Below are 8,935 nucleotides of genomic sequence, written 5' to 3'. Positions count from 1 at the left end.
CGAGCTTTTCTTGCAGCCATAACTTCTGGCATTGAGCCCCCTACTTTTCGTGAGGCTCTTGCTAGTCCAATTTGGTGTAAAGCAATGGCCGCTGAAATTGAGGCTCTTGAAAATAATTGCACATGGGAATTGGTTACTTTACCGGAAGGCAAAAAAGCTCTTGGTTGCCGTTGGGTTTTTAGAATTAAATACAACTCCGACGGTAGCATTGAACGGCATAAAGCCCGTTTGGTAATTCTTGGCAATCATCAGGTAGAAGGAATTGATTTTGGTGAAACCTTCGCTCCTGTGATCAAAATGGATACGGTTCGCTCTTTTTTAGCTGTTGCCGCTGTCAAAAATTGGGAGCTCCACCAAATGGACGTTCATAACGCGTTCTTACATGGTGACCTTGATGAAGAAGTCTACAAGAGGCTTCCCCCGGGTTTTGGTGGCGGTAAAGAAGGGAAAGTTTGCCGTTTGCGTAAATCCTTATATGGGTTACGACAGGCTCCACGGTGTTGGTTTGCTAAATTGTCATCTGCTTTGCGACGGTATGGTTTTTCCCAATCTTATTCTGATTATTCTTTATTCAGTTATACCCACCATACTACTTGTCTCCATGTTTTGGTTTATGTGGATGACCTTGTTGTTGCCGGTAATGACTCTTTGGCTATATCAAAATTCAAGAAATATCTCAGTGAGTGCTTCCATATGAAAGACTTGGGTACTTTAAAATATTTTTTGGGCATTGAAGTTGCACGAAATTCCGAGGGTATTTTCTTGAGTCGGCGGAAATATATTCTTGACATAATTTCCGAGACCGGTTTATTGGGTGCTAAGCCCGTTGCTACACCTATGGAGCTCAACCACAACCTTGGTTCCGTAACAGGTGATATTATTGATAATATTGAGTCCTATCGACGACTGGTTGGTCGTCTTGTTTATTTATCTGTCACACGGCCCGATCTTTCATATGCTGTTCATATTTTGTCCCGTTTTTTGAGCTCTCCCCGCAAGGAACATTATGTGCTGCACTTCGTGTCGTTCGCTACCTTAAGGGTAGTCCGGGCCAAGGTATTCTTCTTCGGGCTGATAGTCCTCTAACCGTGACAGGTTGGTGCGATTCTGACTGGGGCACTGATCCCTCTACCCGTCGTTCCGTTACAGGGTGGATTGTTTTTCTTGGTCATTCGCCCATTTCTTGGAAGACTAAAAAACAACACACCGTCTCCCTATCCTCTGCTGAGGCCGAGTATCGCGCTATGGCCGCCGTCCTTTGTGAGCTAAAATGGGTCAAAGGGCTGCTTCTTAGCCTCGGTGTGTCTTTTTCTACTCCTATGGATGTCTTCTCCGACAGTACGTCTGCGATTCAGCTTGCTCAAAATCCTGTTTTTCACGAGCGAACCAAACATATTGAGATCGACTGTCATTTTATTCGCGATGCCATTACTGATGGTTTGATTCGCCCTTTCCATGTTTCTACTACGGCCCAATTGGCTGATATTTTTACTAAGGCTTTAGCGTCGACACACTTTGTAACTCTCCTTAACAAACTGGGCATTCTTGATTTACATGCGCCAGTTTGAGGGGGGGTATTAGGGCCGGCTTATGACATATGTAGTCGAGGCCCAATGCTATGTATTTAAACCAAACAATTATCAATCAGAAGGCAACACACATGATTAAACACAATTAACTTTCTATCAGTATCATTTAATTTGGATTGTTAATTTGATAACAAACTCTCTATTTCTTGTACAAAGTGGAGAGGATCCTAGTTAGTTCCATAATATGTTGGATTTAAACTTTTATTAGTCGGGTTTTATTGTTTGTTAAAACTGTTTGAATAAGACCGGTAAAGCTCACTACAGTTATGTGATCCATTGGGCCCATGTCTGTCTCAGTCAGTATTATTAAGTACATAGTGTGATGGTACTGATAAGTGTAAGGCCTATTTATTATACAGGGGGCAGCCTGATTAGGAGGGGGGGGGGGGGGGATACAATCTTATTATGGCTAGGTCTCTCTTCATGTTTAGAATATCTCTAACCTATATAAATAGGTTATTGGGATGACATGTCCCATTGATTGTCATCATAAAGAAACCTAGAACCAAAGTTGACTGGTATGAGTGGTAAGGGCTCTCATCTCTTAAACAAGTGGTCAGGGGTTCGATTCTTGACTCTTGCGAATGAAAAAGCCAAACTTGGGAGGGTCAACCCATTAAATTGCCTTCAGTACCCCGAAGGAGATTGCCCCAACTATCGGTAGGGGATACTCCTAGTCAACACCATAAAGAAACCTAGAAGAGCTAGGAGAAGATCTTAGCATACTGAACACTATTCTTCTATTATTCATCTATGGTTTCCGCTAACGATACGTACCATATACAATGATCCTCTATATTATATTTCTTACATAATATGGCCGGAAACCGGAGTTTGTACTCGATAGCACATTTTAATTTAGTATTTGTTCTAAAATTATTTTGTTCATTCGGTATCGTTTTATTCTCTAGAAAAAATAATTATCATTGTGTGTAAAATCACAAGTAGATTTTCCATTGGAAAGATTATTCTCTAGAAAAAATAATTATCATTATATGTAAAATCACAAGTGGATTTTCCATTGGAAGGAGGAGAAACACCCTCTTCTCAAAGACGTGGACACTGGACACTTTGTACATGCCCTATATGGCTTTCGCAAATTCTTATTTCAGCTTGTTTTATATGGTTTTCGTAAATTCTTATTTTAGGCAAGTTGAAATAAGACGAATTAAATGTAGTCATTTTACGATAAAATGTTACTATTTTCTGATAAAATGTTAACATCATTTTTCAGGTTAAAATGTGACAACTTTAGTTATAACATTTTGTCATTAAATAGTTACATTCTATTAAAAAAGGCGACATTTATTTTATTTTATTTCAGACCGTCTGAATCAAGACTTATTGGCTATATATATCTCTCTTTGATAAAACTAATATTTTCAGTCCCCAATCGGGTGAATTCACAATTTACAATAAAGTTAAATAAAGTAAATTTTGTCACAAATTACTTGAAATCTACAAATCGTCTTTATGTAAAATCATTGTGCATAATAGATCATAATAGGAAATTTGTAAATGCTTGGAGCACTATGCTTGGTATTCAATTAAATGTTAAGCTAGAGCCCCGTAAATGGGTAAATTTGTTTATTATTGCACTTCTAGTTACTTGGGTAAAAGAAGAATATTATGATTCCCTCACCACTAAAAGCTCCCTTGAGCACTCAAGCATAAAAAAAGAGCAAATTTACCATCTAACTCTTTTTAATTTCTATAACTTGCTACAATAAAAAGTAATACCTATATCTCAAATTTAATGTCATCTAATTTCCATGGTATTTCTTCCTATACATAAATCAGATTTAATTGTTGATTTAACAAGTTTAATGCCCGTGTAATGTACAGAACAATTTATTATAAATGCACACAGAGCGCTTGAGGTGCGCTTTGGTGCTGCACATGCCTTCTTTCTTCTTCCCATATTATTGGCTCACTTCCTTCATTTTGGATTGAGTTGTAAGAGATTGAATAGTAGACCACATTCTGAACCTGTAAAGACCTTACATGTATTAGTGGCGGAGTCAGAATTTTACATCGGTGGGGGCGAAAATTTTGAGTGGGGGCGAAGTGGTTATACTATAAGGCAACCTCAGAAAAATTCGAAAATTTTGACAAAAAATTTCGAAATTTTCAAATGCCAGTGGGGCGAAGAGATTAATTCAGTGTATTAATCTTCTAATCTCACTTCTATTTACATAGAAGTGAAAAAGGAAACGAATCTTGTTTTTAAAGAGTTGTGACTCTTCATAAATTTTCGTCAAATTTAATATTAGTTGGGGAACTAAATTGACAACCCCGTCATAGTCATTCGAAACGAAAAGTTATGCCGAAATTTGTAAATAATTATGCAAGCGTGCACTCCGTACTTTCCGAACTTAACTTATATTATATCGAATTTACCCTTCTACGAACCAAATCCGAATGCCTTAAAATGAACCGATAATTACACTTAAATTACCAATAGTATTATGGGTTATTTTGTCCGTCTGTTACATGGGGCAGGGCGGAACTTGGGATGTATGTCACTGCCCATCACAACCCAAGCACGTACGTTAGATTCCGCTATTCAATGGCCCATGACACGATGGGTCAAAAGCCGAGCTTGGTCATGCATTTTGAAATGTTTTGGCCCAATTTAAAGGCTGGCATGAGCTCTGCAGAGTTGAGGTTTGCCACGGCATTCACTAAGTAGAATTGACAAAATGGATCAGATTCGAATAACCGAGGACCTGAAATTTTGACTTGTAACTTGATTTTACCTGAATTAATATAATCCAACTTGAATGTTCCATGTTTCAAACTAACAATTATACCTAAATAACTTGATATTAACATATTCGAAATTCATTGAATCCGAGCCCATTTTAAACCAAAATCCTACAAATCCAAAATGATCAACTCAAACCCGATTCAATTGATCTATTTGGCAGGTATGGTCTAATTCCACCCTTATTGGCAAATGACCTAGCTGGGTTGGCTTTCCACCCAGAATTTTGACCCAATTAATCTCACTATAGACGGATATATCCGTCTAAAGTGAAAGACGGGTCAAATATGTTTAAAATGATAGACATTTTTTAGCCTTACCATGCAACTTGTTGCTTGTCTTATGCTTAAAGGGCCGCCTAACCCATCCGCTTTACTTCTGCTCCCCATTGGCTTGCTACCCGTGACCTCACTCCAAGCCTTAGCCAGGCTTCTGGTTCCTGGCCTTGTTTACTGAAATTAAGCCCAAATAATTTGCCCCCAATTTCTTGTAAAACACTGGCCGGATTAAGATTAATAAATTCAATTCTTACAATAATTGGTGGACGGACTTAGGCACTTAGCTATAGTAATGCATGCTAAGTAGCTGTTCTAAATGGTGTATTATATCGACCGAATTTGCACTCTTCGGTAATTCGTTTATTTATGTTAATTGGTTTATCCTAAACTCGTAAGAGTTGATATTCATTGTGAACGTGAAGCTATAGACTCGTTTAGTATATTTGAATTCGTTTAATTTACTTTTGTCTTAGTTACTTTCCAATTGTCCAAAGATTTAACAATAAAAATCGAACTTCTTGTTTAACAAATACCACCTGAAATGGAGCTAGAATCATACAGTACATCATTTTTTTTCCCTACAGCTCACAAGTAATTATCACCTCACCATTCAACGGCATGGTTGTGAATCAATGATTTTCAGCACTCATATATTTTTTGTTAAAATGACTAAATGCAGAAAATTCCTTTTATTTATTTATATATAGAAATAAATAAATAAATAAAAATCTCTATCTAAAATTCTTCCCTCAGTTTGCAAAGTACACAGTTGTTGTCATCCTATTGAGTGATACAAGTTCCACATGTCAAACCCTACTATTGTGCGGAAGCGTGAATACCTAATGTTGGGCATCTGCTCATCTGTGTCCAAACATCCATAATAGTACGATATTGTCCGCTTTGGGCCAAGCTCTCATGGATTTACTCTCGGGCTCCTTCCCAAAAGGCCTCTTATTATTATATTTTGTAGACACTTATAAAGATGATCTTCCATCTTTATTCTACCGACGTGGGACAAAAGTTTTCACCATAACACCTACTATACTCTAATTTCATATATTGAATAGGCCGGATGTCGACCCCGCATTCCCCTGCTATTTTTCCCACACCAAGTTTTCGTGTCACAATCTCTCGTGTCATTTTTTTTCCCTTGATTTATTTTTGGTGCATTGCTTCACTTTATTTTTTTTCCTGTCTATCTTTATTCTTTACCATTCCCATACAAATTAACGCCTCATTTGGAGGCTAAAATGAGTAGGTCACTTTAACCCATCCGTAATTCAATTTATTAAGTTTTGTCAATTTCTTACTAAAACAATAACCGTTACCTCATAACTTATGGAAAAAAACACCAATTAGTCTCCCTTGTGACATGCACTATCCGTCACAAGGGAGAGACGGGTCGGTTCCATATCATATTGGTTAATATGGGTAAAAGTTGACCCGTTTTTATATTAATTAGTTTAAAGTTGATTTGACAATACATAATAAAAAAAAAAAAATATGGGAGCTTTCCTAGACGACTAGTGCTCTTTTTTCTCTTTTGCAGTAATCGCCATCACCCAATTTTCAGAATCCATCTTTCCTCTCTCATCCAATTTTCAAAATCCAAATTAATTCCTCTATCTAGAAACATCATCTTCATCTCCATCAAAATGTTCATCAAATAAGGTGGTAACATTTCCATCAAGATCTGGGTAAAAAAATGCTAAAAAAACGAAGCTTGGAAAAAATCAATCGAAGGTAAAAAGTTGATTATTGTGTTGGTTTTTTTAATTATGCAAAAAGTTTAAATATCTATGTCGTTTTTTACTTTTGATAATTTTATTGTGTTTTTGTTTGTTTTATGTTAAAAAGGCTTGAATCTTGTGTTTTGATTTATAGACCTGGGGTTGTTGATACAAAAATGAGAATTTTATCCAAATTAGAGAGGTTTGGAGTTGTAATCTTATTGAAAAGGTAAAAATCAATAGTGAAAAAAGGAATGAGAAGTCACTGGTAAGGAAGTATCAGGATCCAAAGATGATGGTTTGCAAGGTGAAGCTTAGCAAATTTGTTGTTTTAATGATTTTAGATTTGTTTTTTTTTATGTGTACTACTAATGGGTTATGTTGGCATGCAAATGCACTTGACAAAGTTGTGAAAGTGGCAGAAAGAAGAGCAAGGGGCAGGCAAGCATAGTAGACGGTAAGTTGAAAATGTGGCCATGTATTCGGAAAATGTTCATATGTTTAGTTAAAAGTGTAACCTTCTTATCAGAGTTTATTTATCACCATTTTTTGGCTCGGGTTCGTCTAACCTCAACAGGGTAACATCTAAGGTTAAAACATGGTCATATATGGTGTCACTTATAAAATGTTCATATGTTTAGTTAAAAATGTAACCTTCTTATCGGAGTTTATTTATCACCATTTTTTGGTCTGGGTTCATCTAACCTCAACAGGGTAACATCTAAGGTTAAAACATGGTCACATGTCAATTATAAAATGTTCATATGTTTAGTTAAAAATGTAACCTTCTTATCAGAGTTTTTTTATCACCATTTTTTTACCTGGGTTCGTTTAACCTAAACAGGGTAACATCTAAGGTTTAAGCATAGTCACATATAGTGTCACTTATAAAATGTTTATATGTTTAGTTAAAAATGTAACCTTCTTAATTATCAGAATTTTTTTATCACCATTTTTGTGTCTGGTTTCGTCTAAGCTGAACAGGGTAACATCTAAGGTTAAAACATGGTCACATATGGCGTCACTTATAAAATATATTAGTTGGTAATATGTCATAATGTTAGTCAGTTGATGTACCCATTTGATGATGTTATTGTTTATAGGTAGCAACACATGAAAATGGCAACAATAATTAGGATGTATGATGACATATGTTTGAGTGTTAGTATGTGACCATCTTAGTTAGTTGGGATACCTATTTTAGAATGTGGTTGATGGAATGTGAAAGCATAAGAAAATGGTAACAATAAATAGGCTGAATGATGACAAATTTTATAGTTCTAAATGTGACCATCTTAGCTGTAATATAATAGTGTTATAAGTTAAGTTTAATATGGTGACATCTATGAGTCTGAAATGGCGACATGTCTGTTAATACTAAAAAAAAGTGACCTTTTATGTTATCTGAGGTACCTATTTTAAGTTGTAGTTGATTAAATGTGAAAGCATACAAAACATGGTAACAATAAATAGGCAGAATGATGACATACTCCCTCTATTTTTTTATATATGACTTTCTCACATTTCGAGACACTCCCTTCTCTCTTCAATATCTTTTAAAATATAAGACTAAATATTATGATATGTATACTCATATGAAAGAGTTTTTCGTAAAGAATTTAATGGTACCATTTTTATATTTTTTGAACAAATATATTTTTGTAAATATTAAAGTCAAAGGCTTACCTCGTAAATGCAAAACGTCATATATAAAAAAGTGGAGGGAGTATTTTATAATTCTAAATGTGACCATCTAAGCTGTAATATGTACCTTAGTTGTAGATGTGTTTAATTGAGTTGAACATTAGAGTAGTGTAATAAGCTTAGCTTAATGTGGTGACATGTTTTCTCTAAAATGGTGACATGTTTGTTAATAGTAAAAATCGTAAAATGGCAACATAAATGGGGACGGAGCCTACCGTGTCTGAAGGAGTTAGAGCACAAAAGCAGCAGACTGATGCCGGAGAAGCGGAAGAATCAGAGCAGACCTTCACGCAACAATTGGAAAACGACCTCGTCTTCTATGCTGCCTTCATTGCCATGCTTGATCAAGTGGATAAGGCTATGGACAACGTGGTGCTCCAACCCTCGTTTGCCTGGGATAGACGACATTGGCATTCCGGAAGCGGCACTAGCCCGGTCTTATGAGCTGAGGTACACCTGTGCTAGAGACCGTCCCCCATGAGGTCCAGTTTATAACAACGCTAAGGATCATGCCCTTTCCCCAACCCATCCCCAAAAGCCTGGCAAGAAGAAATGAAGATGGGTTAATGTAAGCGTCGTTGTTAGGTTAACAGTGTAATATTTTGACGTAGTAGTTGGTTGTTTGGTTAATGATGTAATATTTTGGGTAAGACTTTTTAGACAAACATGGTGGTAAGGATTGTGCGACAATCCTTCTTTTGTGACAGTTGTAACCTATGTAGAACGATGTGATGACAGTTTTGTAATACTCCGTATTTATAAGTCTCTGGGTACTCTATCGAGTAGGCCTTACTCTGTTGAGTAAGGGTGAGTTGCGTTTTAAAATAGTTTCTGACCTGTTGGGTACTCGATCGAGTAACTATGATA

The 8,935-nt window shown here is 36.4% G+C and overlaps 1 long non-coding RNA gene across 1 annotated transcript; it reads left to right on the top strand.

Moving 5' to 3' along the window:
- Window positions 1-6,116: 6,116 nt before the first annotated feature.
- On the top strand, window positions 6,117-8,731 carry LOC141650969 (uncharacterized). The gene is made up of 2 exons (XR_012546897.1): window positions 6,117-6,821; window positions 8,242-8,731. It is a non-coding gene; the product is annotated as an uncharacterized LOC141650969 (long non-coding RNA).
- Window positions 8,732-8,935: the final 204 nt, after the last annotated feature.

This window comes from Silene latifolia, chromosome 1, assembly GCF_048544455.1.
Source record: "Silene latifolia isolate original U9 population chromosome 1, ASM4854445v1, whole genome shotgun sequence".
Taxonomy (NCBI): domain Eukaryota; kingdom Viridiplantae; phylum Streptophyta; class Magnoliopsida; order Caryophyllales; family Caryophyllaceae; genus Silene; species Silene latifolia.
Note: the sequence above shows the minus strand (reverse complement) of the source record. Positions and strands in the feature narration are given on the sequence as shown.